Raw genomic sequence first — 16,158 nt, 5'->3', positions numbered from 1 at the left:
GGCATTCACGGAGGATGGGGGAAGGTTGCCAGCAGGGGCACCAGTCCCACCATAATCATTTAGCACATTATGAACCAGTGCCTTTCAATGTGGATGCGCCTGTTAACATAGCTCTCCAAAAGCAGTCAAGTTTAAATTCCTCTGCACACCCCTGTCTCTCTTTATGCACTGTTGTGACAGATTCCAGAGTAACAAATCATAAACACAAGAAAGTCTGAAGATGCTGGAAATCCAAAGGAACACACACAGACTGCAGGAGGAACTCAGCAGATCGGGCAGCGTCTGTGGAAATGAATAAACAGTCAACGTTTCGGGCCGAGGACCCACCTTCAGGACTGAGAAGGAAGGGGGAAGATGCCAGAATAAAACGGTGGGGGGAGGGGAAGGAGGCTAGCTGGAAGGTGATAGGTGAAACCAGGTGGGCGGGAAAGGTCAAGGACTGGAGCAGAAGGAATCTGGACCATAGGAGAAAGGGAAGGAGGAGCAGGCCCAGGGGTAAAGTAACAGGCAGATGATAAGAAGTAAAAGGTCAGAGTGGGGAATAAAGGAAGTTGGGGGGGGGTGAATTTGTTTACCGGAAGGAGAAATCGATATTCACACCGTCAGGTTGAAGGCTACCCAGATGGAATACAAGATGTTACTCCTCCACCCTGAGGGTGGCCTCACCTTGGCACAAGAGGGGGCCATGGACTGACACTTTGGAACGAGAATGGGAATCAGAATTAAAATGTTTGGACACTGGAAAGTCCCACTTGTAGTAGATGGTGCGGAGGTGCTCGGCGAAGCAGTCCCCCAATGTACGACGGTTCTCACCAATGTGGAGCAGGCACGCATGCTTTTTCTTTTTCTACCTTTCCCATGTGGGCATCCTAACCATTATGGTCATGTCTGAATAAGAACAAGAATCCCAGTGATGTTAATCACAATCTAGTTTATTATCACTGACATATTTCATGAAACTTGATGTTTTGTGGCAGCAGTACAGCCAAGACATAAAACTGATTAAGTCCCAATACTGTAAATAAATAAATAGCGCAGAAGAGGTACAGCGAGGTAGTGTGAATTCATGAACTGTTTGGAATGCTGATGGCGGAGAGGAAGAAGCTGTTCCTGAAACACTGAGGCTGGATCTTCAGGCTCCTGTACCTCCTTCACTAACAGTAGCGATGAGAAGAGGGCATGTCCCGGATGGGGAGGGTCCTTAATGATGCATGCCGCCTTCTTGAGGCAGCATTGTTTAAACATGTCCTTGATGGCAGGGAGCACTGTGTCCACGATGGAGCTGGGTAAGTCTACAACCCTCTGCAGCCCCTCTCAATCCTGTGCATTGGACCCTCCATACCCGGAGATGGTACAAGCAGTCAGGGTTCTCTCCACGGTACATCTGTAGGAATTTGCTAGAGTCGTTAGTAACGTACCAAATCTCCTCAAACTCCTAACAAAGCATAGCTGCTGGCAAGCCTCCTTTATGATCGTAGCAATTTGTTGGACCCAGGATAGATCCTCTCAGATGTTGATGCCCAGGAAGATGAAGCTCTCACTCTTTCAGCCACTGACCCCTCAATGAAAACTGGCGTACTTTTTCTGACTTTCACTTCCTGAAATCTACCTTGGCCTTACTGATGTTGAGTGCAGGATTTGTTGTGAAACCACCAACCAGCCGATCTACCTTATTCCTGTAAGCCTCCTTTTCACCATTTGAGATACTGACAACAGTGGCCAGACTGGTGAATTTATAAATGGCATTTGAGCTGTGCCAAGCCACATGGTCATGAGAGTATCATCATTTTTTTCAAGGTGGGTGGACAATTGAATAAAATAATCTAACTTCAAGTTTAATTAAGAAAACTAGCTATATTGTTGACCCATGCTCAGCATTTTATTTAACTATTATGCTCATAGAATTGTCTTTCTCAGATACAAATTACAATTTGTGATTTAAGCAGTCAAGCTGAAGCCCAAACAGCACTGCAGAAATTGATCATATTCTGGCAAAAATGCGCAACAATAAAAATCTCTAATGTCACAATAGTCTCAGACAATGTTCAGTCAGCTGCAGCAGTTGCCTAAAACAGGTTTCAGGCTCCGAACATATGTCAGTGTGAAGTTGGATGTCTGTGTTTGGATCCCTCTGGGAAAGTAGGATGCTCTGAATCAAGCTGGACTCACTTACATTCTCTTGCCTGGATGGAGTTTTCTCAGTGACTCCAGAAAAGAGTAACAATCCTTTTTTAAAAATTAAGACCAGGAAAGCATTAGGTTGTAATCAGCTTTGTGTAATCTTTAAACATAAATGAATTGTAATGAATGATTAGTAAAAACATTTTATTCTAAACTGTTTTATAACACGATTGCTTCCCTTCAATCCAACTGTAACAAAATACCTCATGTGGACTATCACATTTGAGCAGACATAAATTTACCTGTTTTGTTTTAATAGAATCAGGGTTGACAGAATCAGTAGTGGAATAAATCCCAATTACAAATGGGCAGCTGTATTTTCTTACTTAGTAAAGGTTTTACAAAAAGAGAGGTCTAGTTTTAGAGTCCGAGAATAATACAGCATAGAAACAGACCCTTCAGCCCAATTCATCCACCAAACTAGTCACATTAGCCCATGTTTGGCCCCTGTTCCTCTCACCCCTCTAAACCAAAAGTTCCATATCGAAACCTGGCTATTTTTGTACATTAACTGATTTTATATATTTGATACCAGAAATATGTCAACCAAAATATTTCAAGATTTTTAATTGGAACATGTTAGATTTCATGAAATGCCCTACAAGGTGAAATGTTTCTAAATTATAATATGTTGAATGCTGGACTCTTGCTAATCAGAAGAGCAGACAAACTATGCACTAACGTTATGCGTCTGGAACTGTGTAAATAATCAGATGCATATTGTGCTGTAGTCTAGTTTTTATTATTAGCATTACTTCCAGAACGACTGGACAGTTCCTATATTTAGAGCTCCTAGGATTTTAAAAGGTGTCTTGATATGACAAAGCTAGGATTAATCAAATTTGCATTGTTAATAAATACAGACAAATCAACAGGTAAACTGAATTTACTAAGCTGCTAGACAAAACCAGAGAGGGGAATGAACAGACACAGCCCAAAGGGAAAGACCTGCTAAATTGTGAAGTGCTCTCTTAACACTGGATAAGATGTCTCTGCCCTGGATTTGTGCTTAGCAATAATTGCTGGCATCAGTTCTCCAGTTTCAACAAAGATGTTGAAGAAGCTGACAATAAGCCATGCAAAGAAATTCTTCATTCTAGTAAACAGCTTTTGGAAGGGGTTTTCACTACATGGTTATGTAATGAAGCTGAAGGCAGGAGATACAGAGCTATGTAAAAGACAAACACATTAGTATTTGTCCCTTTCAATAATTTTCTGATTCAAACCATGATACATTATTCAGTCTCGCTATCTGAGTGGAGCTGAGCCCTTTCCCCATTGGGAAGGCAGGAAAACCAGACAATGAGTCGTTCTTGATTACTCTTCACACACAGCTCCTAGAATCCACAAAGAGGAATTCTGGCAAAGGACTAGGAAGAGATAATCTGGTCGATTTCTCAGTCATTTATAGTGTGAAAACTGGAAATACGGGGAAAGAAAATGGATGTTTTATCAAATAACATTTGTAAAGATTATCAGGTTTTATATATTGTTGATTAATTTATTGAAGTTCTAGATTTAACATTTTCATCACATAATAGGTTCAGGCACCAGCTCTTAAGTTCTTGGTTATCAAGAGTAATTCTGTACGAGAGGACTGCTGCACCTGAACAGGTACTTCCCTGGTGGGTGAGACATAAGACCATAAGGTCATTTGCCCCATCGAGTCTGCTCTGCCATTCCATCGTGGCTTATCCATCTCAATTCCATTCTCCAACCTTCTCTAAGTAACTTTTGACACCCTTATTAATCAAGAACTTATCAACCTCCGGTTTACATATACCCAATGACTTGGACTCTATAGCCATCTGTTGCATTGAACTCCGCAGATTCACTACTCTCTGGTTAAAGAAGTTCCTCCTCATCTCTGTTCTAAAAGGATATCCTTCTATCCTGAGGCTGTACCCTCTGGTCCTAGACTCCCACACTATAGGAAACATCCTCTCCACATCCAGTCTAACAGGTCTTTCAATATTCAATAGGTTTCAATAAGATCTTCAGTCATTCTTCTAAGTTCCAACAGGTACCTGCCCAGAGCAATCAAATGCTCATCATTCATTAACCCTTTCATTCCCAGTATCATTCTTCTGAGCCTCCTCTCTTCCTCTCCCAATGCCAGCACATCGTTTCTTAGGTAGTGGCCCAAAACTGCTCACGATACTCTAAGTGCAATCTGACCAATGCTTTATAAAGCCTCAGCATTACATCCTTGTTTTTATATTCTACTTCTTTCAAAATGAATGCTAATGTTGCATTTGCCTTCTTTACCACCGACTCAACCTGCAAGTTAATCTTTAGGGAATCCGGCACAAGACTTCACGCTCTTTTGCAGCTGATTCCTGAATTTTCTCCCCATTTAGAAAATAGTCTCTGCTTTTATTCCTTCTACCAAAATGCATGACCATACACTCCCCTACACTATATTCCATCTGCCACTTCTTTGCCTGTTCTCCTAATCTGTCCAAGTCCTTCTGCAAACTCACTGCTTGGTATAATAATCATCCTGCCGGAGCGCCTAGAGGCGACTCAAGTAACAGCAGTACTCTCAATGGATATGATTAAATATTCCCGTTTTAACCTGGTACAGCTAAAAAGCACAACTGCTTCCAAGGTCAGTACAGTCAACAAAGGTGTCCTAATGCATTTAAACAAACTATCACTGCTTAAAACCGACGGAAACAACACCGATTGTGGTGGAGGTGCCCATGGAGGACACCTTGGAGGAAGCGCGGTGTCGATCTGGGTTACAAGTATGTTTAAGGAAACTGGGTTTTAAACTCCCTATACCGACTATCTTGCTGGCGAACGTGCAGTCTCTGGTGAATAAAATCGATGCTCTCAGAGCTATGGTACTGAATCAGAGGGACATTAGGACCGCGTATCGTTAGTTTCATGGAATCCTGGTTAACCCCTTCCGTACTGGATGCAGCGATCCAGATCGATGGGGTTTCTATACACCGCCAGGATAGATCTATTGAGTCTCTCAAAAGCAGAGGTGGAGGATCATGCCTCATGATCAGCTCTTTCTGGTGCACAGCTATATCAGTGCCAATTCTGCTCACCAGACCTGGAATATCTAGCAGTAAAGTGCCCATCCTTTTTACCTACCACGGGAGTTCTCTGGGGTCATTTTGGTAGCAGTTTACATTCCACCTCAGACCAATGTCAAGCACGCTTTAGATGATCTGAGTGATAGGATCAACGTGCATGAAACAGTGCACCCTAACGCCTTCACCATCATTTTGGGAGATTTTAACCAGGCCAGTCTGAAAAAATTCACTAAGCAATTACCATCAACAGATCACTTGCAATACCAGAGGAAACAACACACTGGACCATTGCTACACCACCACAAGAATGCCTAATGTGCTATTCCACACCCTCACTTCGGGAAGTCTGATCACTGAGCCGTACTTCTACTCCTAATTATGCTAATCACAATCTAGTTTAATATCACTGACATATTTCATGAAACTTGATGTTTTGTGGCAGCAGTACAGCCAAGACATAAAACTGATTAAGTCCCAATACTGTAAATAAATAAATAGCGCAGAAGAGGTACAGCGAGGTAGTGTGAATTCATGAACTGTTTGGAATGCTGATGGCGGAGAGGAAGAAGCTGTTCCTGAAACACTGAGGCTGGATCTTCAGGCTCCTGTACCTCCTTCACTAACAGCAGCGATGAGAAGAGGGCATGTCCCGGATGGGGAGGGTCCTTAATGATGGATGCCGCCTTCTTGAGGCAGCATTGTTTAAACACGTCCTTGATGGCAGGGAGCACTGTGTCCACGATGGAGCTGGGTAAGTCTACAACCCTCCGCAGCCCCTCTCAATCCTGTGCATTGGACCCTCCGTACCCGGTGATGATACCTGCCGGTAATAATAAACCAGATTCTGATTCTGATCCAGCAGCAAACTCCCCATCCTTTCCCAGCTCTCACAAGCTGCTATTAATCCTATAAAACAGGATCTCTATTTCTAACACTGAAATCTTTGGTTACCAACCTTCTAAGTCATGGACAAGCACCAAGAGAAATAAATGTTGATTAGGGGTGCTTCATGCTCATACATGTCCATATCATGCCTGCTACTCGGTTTTCTTAATCTTATTTATTGATGGTAAGAAATTTCAATTATGAATTACAATTAGCATATGATTACACATGAGATCAGAATTAACATCTTACATGTTGTGCAGTAAATCTCAAGCAATAGAAAATGTCAACAGATACTTCAGCCTTCTTAAACTGTAAGAATATGAATAATCACCTGATTTACTGCAACAAACGTAATAACAATCAAGATACATTTTACATCTGCACTTTTCTTTTTGGAAATGCAGTCATGAATAAAGTTTTCCATGGTGCTCAATTCTTTTGAAATATGTATGTACTTTGTTTCAAGAGATTTATAGTCACTATTTTTTTTTGCAAACCCATTTCTTCAGGTCTGGCGTCTACAGTGGGAACGTCATCTTTGCAGCATTTGCAAATATGGTAATCTATTTCTAAGCCTTAGTTGCTGCTCTTAATATTCCCCAACGTAAATCTGCAGGGCTCATTGTAAGCTCCTGCTCAGTGTTAGAATTGCATCTTTCCACTCCCAATCCAGTTCCAGCTTAAATGGTGAAGTAACTCCAATTCTACCATCCAATATTTGTGGAAAAAATAAAACTTACATGGCTTCAAAGGTTCAGCTGATGAATTCAATGAACGGTGTTCAAATTCTAGATTTATGTCTTTGATTTTGGCCAAAGAAACTTTGCCATATGTGTTCATTGGTCATGAAGTGGTGGTGATGGAGGGGTGAGGGGGATCTGGCTTGGGTTTGCAATCCTGTGAGTTTTGTACATAGACTTCATCCTGTCGGAAGGTTCCTCTTTCTCAATTATTACTGGGCCACTGGCACTAGAGAGGGGTAGAGGAACCTCCAGGCAGAATCTCCCATATTATTAGCATTCAAATACTACCACACAGGTTAGTCATAAGAAACAATCATATTTTTGCTTGGAAATTCAGCCTTCCCTTTGCCTTGTTACTAACATTTAGAATATATAGAAACATAGAAACATAGAAAATAGGTGCAGGAGTAGGCCATTCGGCCCTTCGAGCCTGCACCGCCATTTATTATGATCATGGCTGATCATCCAACTCAGAACCCCGCCCCAGCCTTCCCTCCATACCCCCTGATCCCCGTAGCCACAAGGGCCATATCTAACTCCCTCTTAAATATAGCCAATGAACTGGCCTCAACTGTTTCCTGTGGCAGAGAATTCCACAGATTCACCACTCTCTGTGTGAAGAAGTTTTTCCTAATCTCAGTCCTAAAAGGCTTCCCCTTTATCCTCAAACTGTGACCCCTTGTTCTGGACTTCCCCAACATCGGAAACAAGCTTCCTGCATCTAGCCTGTCCAATCCCTTTAGGATTTTATACGTTTCAATCAGATCCCCCCTCAATCTTCTAAATTCCAATGAGTACAAGCCCAGTTCATCCAGTCTTTCTTCATATGAAAGTCCTGCCATCCCAGGAATCAATCTGGTGAACCTTCTTTGTACTCCCTCTATGGCAAGGATGTCTTTCCTCAGATTAGGGGACCAAAACTGCACACAATACTCCAGGTGTGGTCTCACCAAGGCCTTGTACAACTGCAGTAGTACCTCCCTGCTCCTGTACTCGAATCCTCTCGCTATAAATGCCAGCATACCATTCGCCTTTTTCACCGCCTGCTGTACCTGCATGCCCACTTTCAATGACTGGTGTATAATGACACCCAGGTCTCGTTGCACCTCCCCTTTTCCTAATCGGCCACCATTCAGAAAATAATCTGTTTTCCTATTTTTGCCACCAAAGTGGATAACTTCACATTTATCCACATTAAATTGCATCTGCCATGAATTTGCCCACTCACCCAACCTATCCAAGTCACTCTGCATCCTCTTAGCATCCTCCTCACAGCTAACACTGCCACCCAGCTTCGTGTCATCCGCAAACTTGGAGATGCTGCATTTAATTCCCTCATCCAAGTCATTAATATATATTGTAAACAACTGGGGTCCCAGCACTGAGCCTTGCGGTACCCCACTAGTCACCGCCTGCCATTCTGAAAAGGTCCCATTTATTCCCACTCTTTGCTTCCTGTCTGCTAACCAATTCTCCATCCACATCAATACCTTACCCCCAATACCGTGTGCTTTAAGTTTGCACACTAATCTCCTGTGTGGGACCTCGTCAAAAGCCTTTTGAAAATCCAAATATACGACATCCACTGGTTCTCCCCTATCCACTCTACTAGTTACATCCTCAAAAAATTCTATGAGATTCGTCAGACATGATTTTCCTTTCACAAATCCATGCTGACTTTGTCCGATGATTTCACCGCTTTCCAAATGTGCTGTTATCACATCTTTGATAACTGACTCCAGCAGTTTCCCCACCACCGACGTTAGGCTAACCAGTCTATAGTTGCCCGGTTTCTCTCTCCCTCCTTTTTTTAAAAAGTGGGGTTACATTAGCCACCCTCCAATCCTCAGGAACTAGTCCAGAATCTAACGAGTTTTGAAAAATTATCACTAATGCATCCACTATTTCTTGGGCTACTTCCTTAAGCACTCTAGGATGCAGACCATCTGGCCCTGGGGATTTATCTGCCTTCAATCCCTTCAATTTACCTAACACCACTTCCCTACTAACATGTATTTCGCTCAGTTCCTCCATCTCACTGGACCCTCTGTCCCCTACTATTTCTGGAAGATTATTTATGTCCTCCTTAGTGAAGACAGAACCAAAGTAATTATTCAATTGGTCCGCCATGTCCTTGCTCCCCATAATCAATTCACCTGTTTCTGTCTGTAGGGGACCTACATTTGTCTTTACCAGTCTTTTCCTTTTTACATATCCATAAAAGCTTTTACAGTCAGTTTTTATGTTCCATGCCAGTTTTGTCTCATAATCTTTTTTCCCCTTCCTAATTAAGCCCTTCGTCCTCCTCTGCTGAACTCTGAATTTCTCCCAGTCCTCAGGTGAGCCACTTTCTCTGGCTAATTTGTATGCTTCTTCTTTGGAATTGATACTATCCCTAATTTCCCTCATCAGCCACGGGTGCACTACCTTCCTTGAATTATTCTTTTGCCAAACTGGGATGAACAATTGTTGTAGTTCATCCATGCAACCTTTAAATGCTTGCCATTGCATATCCACCGTCAATCCTTTAAGTGTCATTTGCCAGTCTATCTTAGCTAATTCACGTCTCATACCTTCAAAGTTTCCCCTCTAAGTTCAGAACCTTTGTTTCTGAATTAACTATGTCACTCTCCATCTTAATGAAGAATTCCACCATATTATGGTCACTCTTACCCAAGGGGCCTCTCACGACAAGATTGCTAATTAACCCTTCCTCATTGCTCAAAACCCAGTCTAGAATGGCCTGCTCTCTAGTTGGTTCCTCGACATATTGGTTCAAAAAACCATCCCTCATACATTCCAAGAAATCCTCTTCCTCAGCACCTTTACCAATTTGGTTCACCCAATCTACATGTAGATTGAAGTCACCCATTATAACTGCTGTTCCTTTATTGCACACATTTCTTATGTTGAACTGTAGCACCAGTGGCCTAATGTCGTGAAGAATGAAGTACTAAAAAACAAGCAAAAACACTATTTATCCTCAGTCTTGAATGCTGATTCTAGCTCTACTAAAATAGTCTTGGTTTTAGACTTATCCTCAGACCTAACTTCTACAGGCTCAATGTTTGTAGGTTTAATGCAGCAAGCAGAGCAACCCGAGCTTTGCTGAGCCCAAAATTACAAAACACATTTGGAAGCCACAAAATTAGTCAGAGGACTGAAATAGAATGAAAAAGTGAGGCTTGCTCTTTCGGAGTAATGTGATATTAAAATAAAAATGTTAGATTTATTCCTCACAAGTGATTGATACTTGGACAAATTTTATGAAAGCAGTAATGAAGGGAAAATTCAGGAAGCATTACATAGAATGATAGCAATTTGTGTCACTAAAGAAGACCATTTGGCCCATTATGCTTCTACTAGTCAAAAATAATCCTGTTTGTCAGCTCTTGGCTATGGCACTTGCAGTGTTCATTCTGGGATTTTTTTTAAATATGGGGAGGGATTTTGCATCTGCCGCTCTTTCAGGCACCGAGTTCCAAACCACTTCCATTCGTTATCCCCCAACTTCTTTCTAATTCATCTACCATTTAACAAATCTATGATCCCGGTTACTTGCCCCTCTGTGCATGTTTACATGCTAGGTTTCTTGTTTTATAAACACCTTCTAGAACTACTCTCAGTCTCCTTGTTTCCAAATAGCACATTGCCAGCTAAACTGTCTTACCTCATAACAATAATTCACAAGCCCTGACAACATCCTCAAATCTCCTCAGCACTCGCTCCACAGTATCAAATCCTCTTTCTATGCTTCAGCCAATAAAGACAAGTATTGCAAATGTCTTCTTAATGAACTTGTCCACCTTCAGACATCTGAGATGGGCATTCCAAGATCTACACTTTTCAGTGCCTATCATTTACTGTGGCTAACTTTGCCTCATTTGTCCTTCACAGTTTCATTACTTTCATTTTCTGCACTGAATTACATGAGTCACATTGTGCCCTCTTTACCCAGTCCACAGAAACCTTCGAGTAGCCGAGAACTTTTTCCCTCACTTTAACTTCACTGCCAATTTTGGTGTCAGCACACTTCTGAATTATAGCCCTTACATTTGCCCAAATCATTTATATATACTGCAAATCAAAGAGCTTAGTATTAAGCCCTGTGGAATCCACTGCACACAGCCCTCCTTTTACTAAAAACCCCAAAACCCACGGTAGTGTTGTTCTACTATTGAACTAATTCTGAATTTAATTTATTGTTTGCCTTTGGATCCCAATTTTTTTTCTTAACCAATCTGCCATATTTGTCAAAAGTCTTGCTAAAATCTATGTACACCATATCAAGTGTCCTAGCTCATCAACACTATTGCCTCTTCAAAAAAATCTATTAAGTTAATCAGACATGAAATTCTTTAACAAATCAGTGTTGAATGTCTTTAATTAACCTGTGCTTCTCTAAATGTTAATTTGCTCTTCAGGTTTTTCTCACAACAATTTAGTCACTACAAATGCCAGGCTAACTGTAGTTACTTGGTCTATTACTTCTTCCCATTTCAAACAATGGTACCATATCCACAACAATCCAAGCCTCTGGCATTTAACCAACCAGAAAATTATAGTCAGATCACATGCTATTTAATCCTTCTTGCTTCACATGCTTATGATTTTCTGTGATTTGTTTAACCTGCAAATGCTGTATTATGTCTTCCTAATCTTTCTAGATTTATCCTGCCCTCCCGCATCCCTCCCCACCTTTCCACTGTGTTAAATTGTCTGTGTCTTTCAGTAACTCATTTTGTGCTTTATTGTACTCTGAACATCTCTCTATGACCAGGAAGTCAAGCATTCAGAGTCCTCTCTCCTTTACTAGATACTTATAATAAACCATCACTCTTCTGATCCCTGAATGCCTCCCCTTTCCAGACATTGATTTACCTTCATAAAGCTCTTCCCTGTCCACTTTTGCCAAAATGCATCTCAGCCTTGTAAACCGGGCCTTCCCTCAGTTGGAAGTTACAGTAATGTAATTCAAGAATATAATGCTGAGGTTTTGTAAGGCATTTGTCACACTGCACTCGGAGTATTGTGAGCAGTTTCGTGCCCTTTATCTAAGAAAAGATGAGCTGGCATTGGAGAAGGCCCAGAGGAGGTTCGCAAGAATGATTAATATATGAGGAGCATTTGATTGCTCTGGGCCTGTGCTCTCTGGAGTTTAGAAGAACGATGGGGGATTTCATCGAAGCCTATCGAATATTGAAAGGCGTAGAAAGAGTGGATGTCAAGACAATGTTTTTGAAAGTGAGGGAGTCTGGTACCAGAGGACACAGCCTCAGAACAGAGGGACGCCCATTTAGAACACAGATGAGGAGGAATTTCTTTCAGAAGGTAGAGAATCTGTGGAATTCCTTGCCACAGACGACTGTAAAGGCCAAGTCACTAGGAATATCTAAAGCTGAGGTTGATAGGCTCTTGATTAGCCGGAGTGTTAAAGGTTATGAGGAAGCAGCAGAATAGGGTTGAGAAGGACAATAAATCAGCCATGACAGAATGGCGGCGCCAACCTGATGGGCCGAATGGCCTGATTCTGCTCCTATGTCTTATGCAGGCGTGCAGTTTGACATGTGCAGGAACCTTAAGAGGTGGAGAAAATAAAATTAATAAATTCCTCTATCTTTGTGCATGCCTATCAGTACGTTTTTAAGGTGACACATGAAAGTCACCTGTGCAGCCTCTGTACTAGCAGGTGTACCATTCCAAGAAATACCCAAAGCTACACCTTGCTATTTTGTTAAGAGAAGGAGCCAGCTAGATTGTGAAAAGTATACACTTTTGCTGACTTATCTATTCATTTACTATCCCAGCACTTCCCCAGAGAGAGTTGTCTGTGATTAACCAATTCCTTTTAACTTCAGTGGTAAACCATAGTTCAAGTGCTTCACAGCTCCACAGGAAACACAAATCTAATTTCAATAAGTTTCTGTACCCTCTGCGGGGAGCAAAGTCTCAGGAATAGTGACAGGGAAGAAATTCTCATTGGAAGGAGATAAAGATTCTCATCATTGTTTATGAAAACACTATCTGCTGCATTCCTGTGTTGAAAGTAAACTTTTTCAGATAGGTATCGGATTTCATTCCATTTTGCACAAGCCCTCCAAATGGCTGCAAACCAAGTGCTCACCATTGAAAATGAAAAGAAGAAATTCACATTTTAATTGCCTTATTATAACTGAAAAACAAACGCCAAAGTGGTGAAACAGCAGGGTACCTGATAGTGATAGGTCATTTAATTAGTTCCTATGGTGCTTTCCCGTGGAGAAATTAATTCACAACCTGATACCTGGACAAAGTAGAAAGATTGATTTTAACATTTTTCTGCTCCAAAAACAATATCATTTGTTTTAAGGCACGGCCCGGAATCTGTCTGTATGTAACACATTTTAAGGGTGTTGGCCATTGTTCATGTTTCAAACAAGTAGCTACTCTTCACATGCGAGCTCTAACCTGAGAGTGCCTCAGTGGGTCATTTTTCCATAAATGTCAATGCACATCATTGTACTCTGGAAGACTGAGTAAAACCATCCCTAACAGCCACTTATAGATGCTTTATATAACTGTGCAACAACTAGGAACTCCAGAATCGGAATCAGAATCCTTTATTATCGCCAAGTATGTGGACACATACAGGGAATTTGATGCCGGTTTCCCTGAGCTCTCGCTGTACAGAATCAAAAAGCAAACAAAACAATAGTGCAAATAATTGTGAACTATATACAATGAGGTATACCTGTGTATGTACAGGTGGACTTGGTTTATAATAGACTAAAATTCAAGTGTTCATAAGACTGATGGCATACAGAAAGAAACTGTTCTTGTACCTATTTGTCCTGGCATACAGTGATCTAAAGCGCCTACCAGAAGGAAGGAGTTGGAACAGGTGATGTCCAGGGTGAGATGGGTCTACAATGATGCTGCTTGCTCGCTTCCTGACTGTAGATGTATGTAAGTCCTAGATCGAGGGCAGCTTCACACCAATAATCCTTTCCGCAGCTCTGACAGTTCTTTGGAGTCTATTCTTGTCCTGTTTGGTAGCTGATCCAAACCAGACAGTGATGGGCGAACAGAGAACAGACTGGACTCCAGTGTATTCTATTCACTGTCATAATGTTAATTTCAGCAGCAAAAAGACACCCACTGCTCAGGTGAGAAGGGATTTTAGACGCTTATGGTAAGAAGTGACTCACTCAGGCTGATGTGATGAGACCCATTCAGCACACCAACCCGACTCCCTGCAGGGTGCACAATGTTGATCTTAGGTAGTAGAATAGTGTTGGGACAATCTTAGTCCTTAAAGCTCAAAGCACAGGGCACAGTGCAATAAAAATACTTCTAAAGACTATGTCACCTTCATTGTATTAAATGTTCTTTTTGTTTCAAAGTAGGCTGATGTTCCAAAATAGGTACCTGATGTTCTCAAATGTTTTGGTTATATTATTTATATGCTTGCAGACCCATGTTGCAATAACTGTTATTTCCAAAATGCTATTCAAGCAAAGTTGTTATTTTATTATAAAGAAACATTTTATTCTCTGTGCTTTAGGGGTTATATCACTATCAGAAGTACGAGTGTATATTTATTCAGCAAAATATCTCAGATGGTGTTAGCCTGTGTAAGTAATGTTTTCTGCATTGGTAAATCTATTTGGCCATCGATTACAAGAAAACTTACTCTGTTATACAAGACCGTTGATAGCACACCTGAGCAAGAGACAATTTTATCTTGTTGGCAAGTCATGTTTTTGGTGTAATGTTTCAAGGATCCAGAAGGTGGCATTTATTTGGTGAGGTTTCAGGATGCGACACTTGAACAGACAGTGCATTACAGTAATGCACACAGATCAGACACAACACTGTATGGCAGAAGACTGAAGAAAAACCTTGCAGAGGAAACCAAAGTGCTGTCTTCAGCCAAATACTCTCATTAAATAAACCAAACCCCACTTAAAATATGTGTACAGATCAAGACTGAAAATAACCTGTACCATGTACACTTGAACGAAAACTATTAACCCAGTTCCAACATCAGGGGTTACTTTGGAACAGGGGTTCCCAATTTTTTTTATGCCATGGACCCTTACCATTAACCAAGGGGTCCATGGACCTCAGGTTAGGTACTCATGCTTTAGAGAATTAATTTACATTATGTAATTGCACTGGAAATTCTCTAGATTCTCCAAATACTTGTAATTTTAGATGAAATTAATTTGCATTTTATCTGCTTAAAAAAACCATGCTATTGCTATGAAAGGTACTTTGAAACAAAATGCAAGTAATGCCAGAAGTTACATTTCTTAATCAAATAATGAACTCTACATAAACATCGAAAGGGTGTCCAAAGAGAATATAGAGAACCCAGAAACTGTCACTTCTTTAACACGGTTCCCCATCCTACTCACAGCTTTACCCCCTGTATGCCTCTCTTTCCAGCACACCCACTTGTTCAGAGCTATTCTAGGGATTCAACAACACACACAAAATGCTGGAGGAACTCAGCAGGCCAGGCAGCATCTAGGAAAAGAGTACAGTCGACTTTTCAGTCCAAACCCTTTGGCAGGACTGCTGTAGGGTTTCGGCCCGAAACGTCAACTGGCAGCTGAGTTCCTCCAGCATTTTGTGTGTGTTGCTGGATTTCCAGTACCTGCAGATTTTCTGGTGAACGCAGCAGGCCAGGCAGCATCTCTAGGAAGAGGTACAGTCGACATTTCGGGCCAAGACCCTTCGTCAGGAATAACTGAAGGAAGAGCTAGTAAGAGATTTGAGAGGGGGAGGGGGAGATCCAAAATGATAGGAGAAGACAGGAGGGGGAGGGATGGAGCCAAGAGCTGGACAGGTGATAGGCAAAAGGGATATGAGAGGATCATGGGACAGGAGGCCCAGGGAGAAGGAAAAGGGGGAGGGGGGGAAAATCCCAGAGGATGGGCAAGGGGTATAGTCAGAGGGACAGAGGGAGAAAAAGGAGAGAGAGAGAAAGAATATGTGTCTATAAATAAATAATGGATGGGGTACGAGGGGGAGGTGGGGCATTAACAGAAGTTAGAGAAGTCAATGTTCATGCCATCAGGTTGGAGGCTGCCCAGACGGAATATAAGGTGTTGTTCCTCCAACCTGAGTGTGGCTTCATCTTTACAGTAGAGGAGGCCGTGGATAGACATGTCAGAATGGGAATGGGATGTGGAATTAAAATGTGTGGCCACTGGGAGATCCTGCTTTCTCCCCACCTCTCCCTCGTATTCTCTAACTTCCACTAATGCCCCACCTCCCCCCGTATCCCATCCGTTATTTATTTATATACA

At 41.7% G+C, this 16,158-nt stretch overlaps 1 protein-coding gene across 4 annotated transcripts in view; it reads right to left on the bottom strand.

The window, feature by feature from the left end:
* Positions 1-16,158, bottom strand: part of LOC134349027 (fibroblast growth factor 9) — a 73,930-nt gene that overhangs the window by 8,003 nt on the left and 49,769 nt on the right. The window lies entirely within an intron of this gene.

Source organism: Mobula hypostoma, chromosome 7 (genome assembly GCF_963921235.1).
Source record: "Mobula hypostoma chromosome 7, sMobHyp1.1, whole genome shotgun sequence".
Lineage (NCBI taxonomy): Eukaryota > Metazoa > Chordata > Chondrichthyes > Myliobatiformes > Myliobatidae > Mobula > Mobula hypostoma.
The sequence above is the reverse complement of the archived record's forward strand: the minus strand, read 5'-3'. Positions and strand labels throughout refer to the sequence as shown.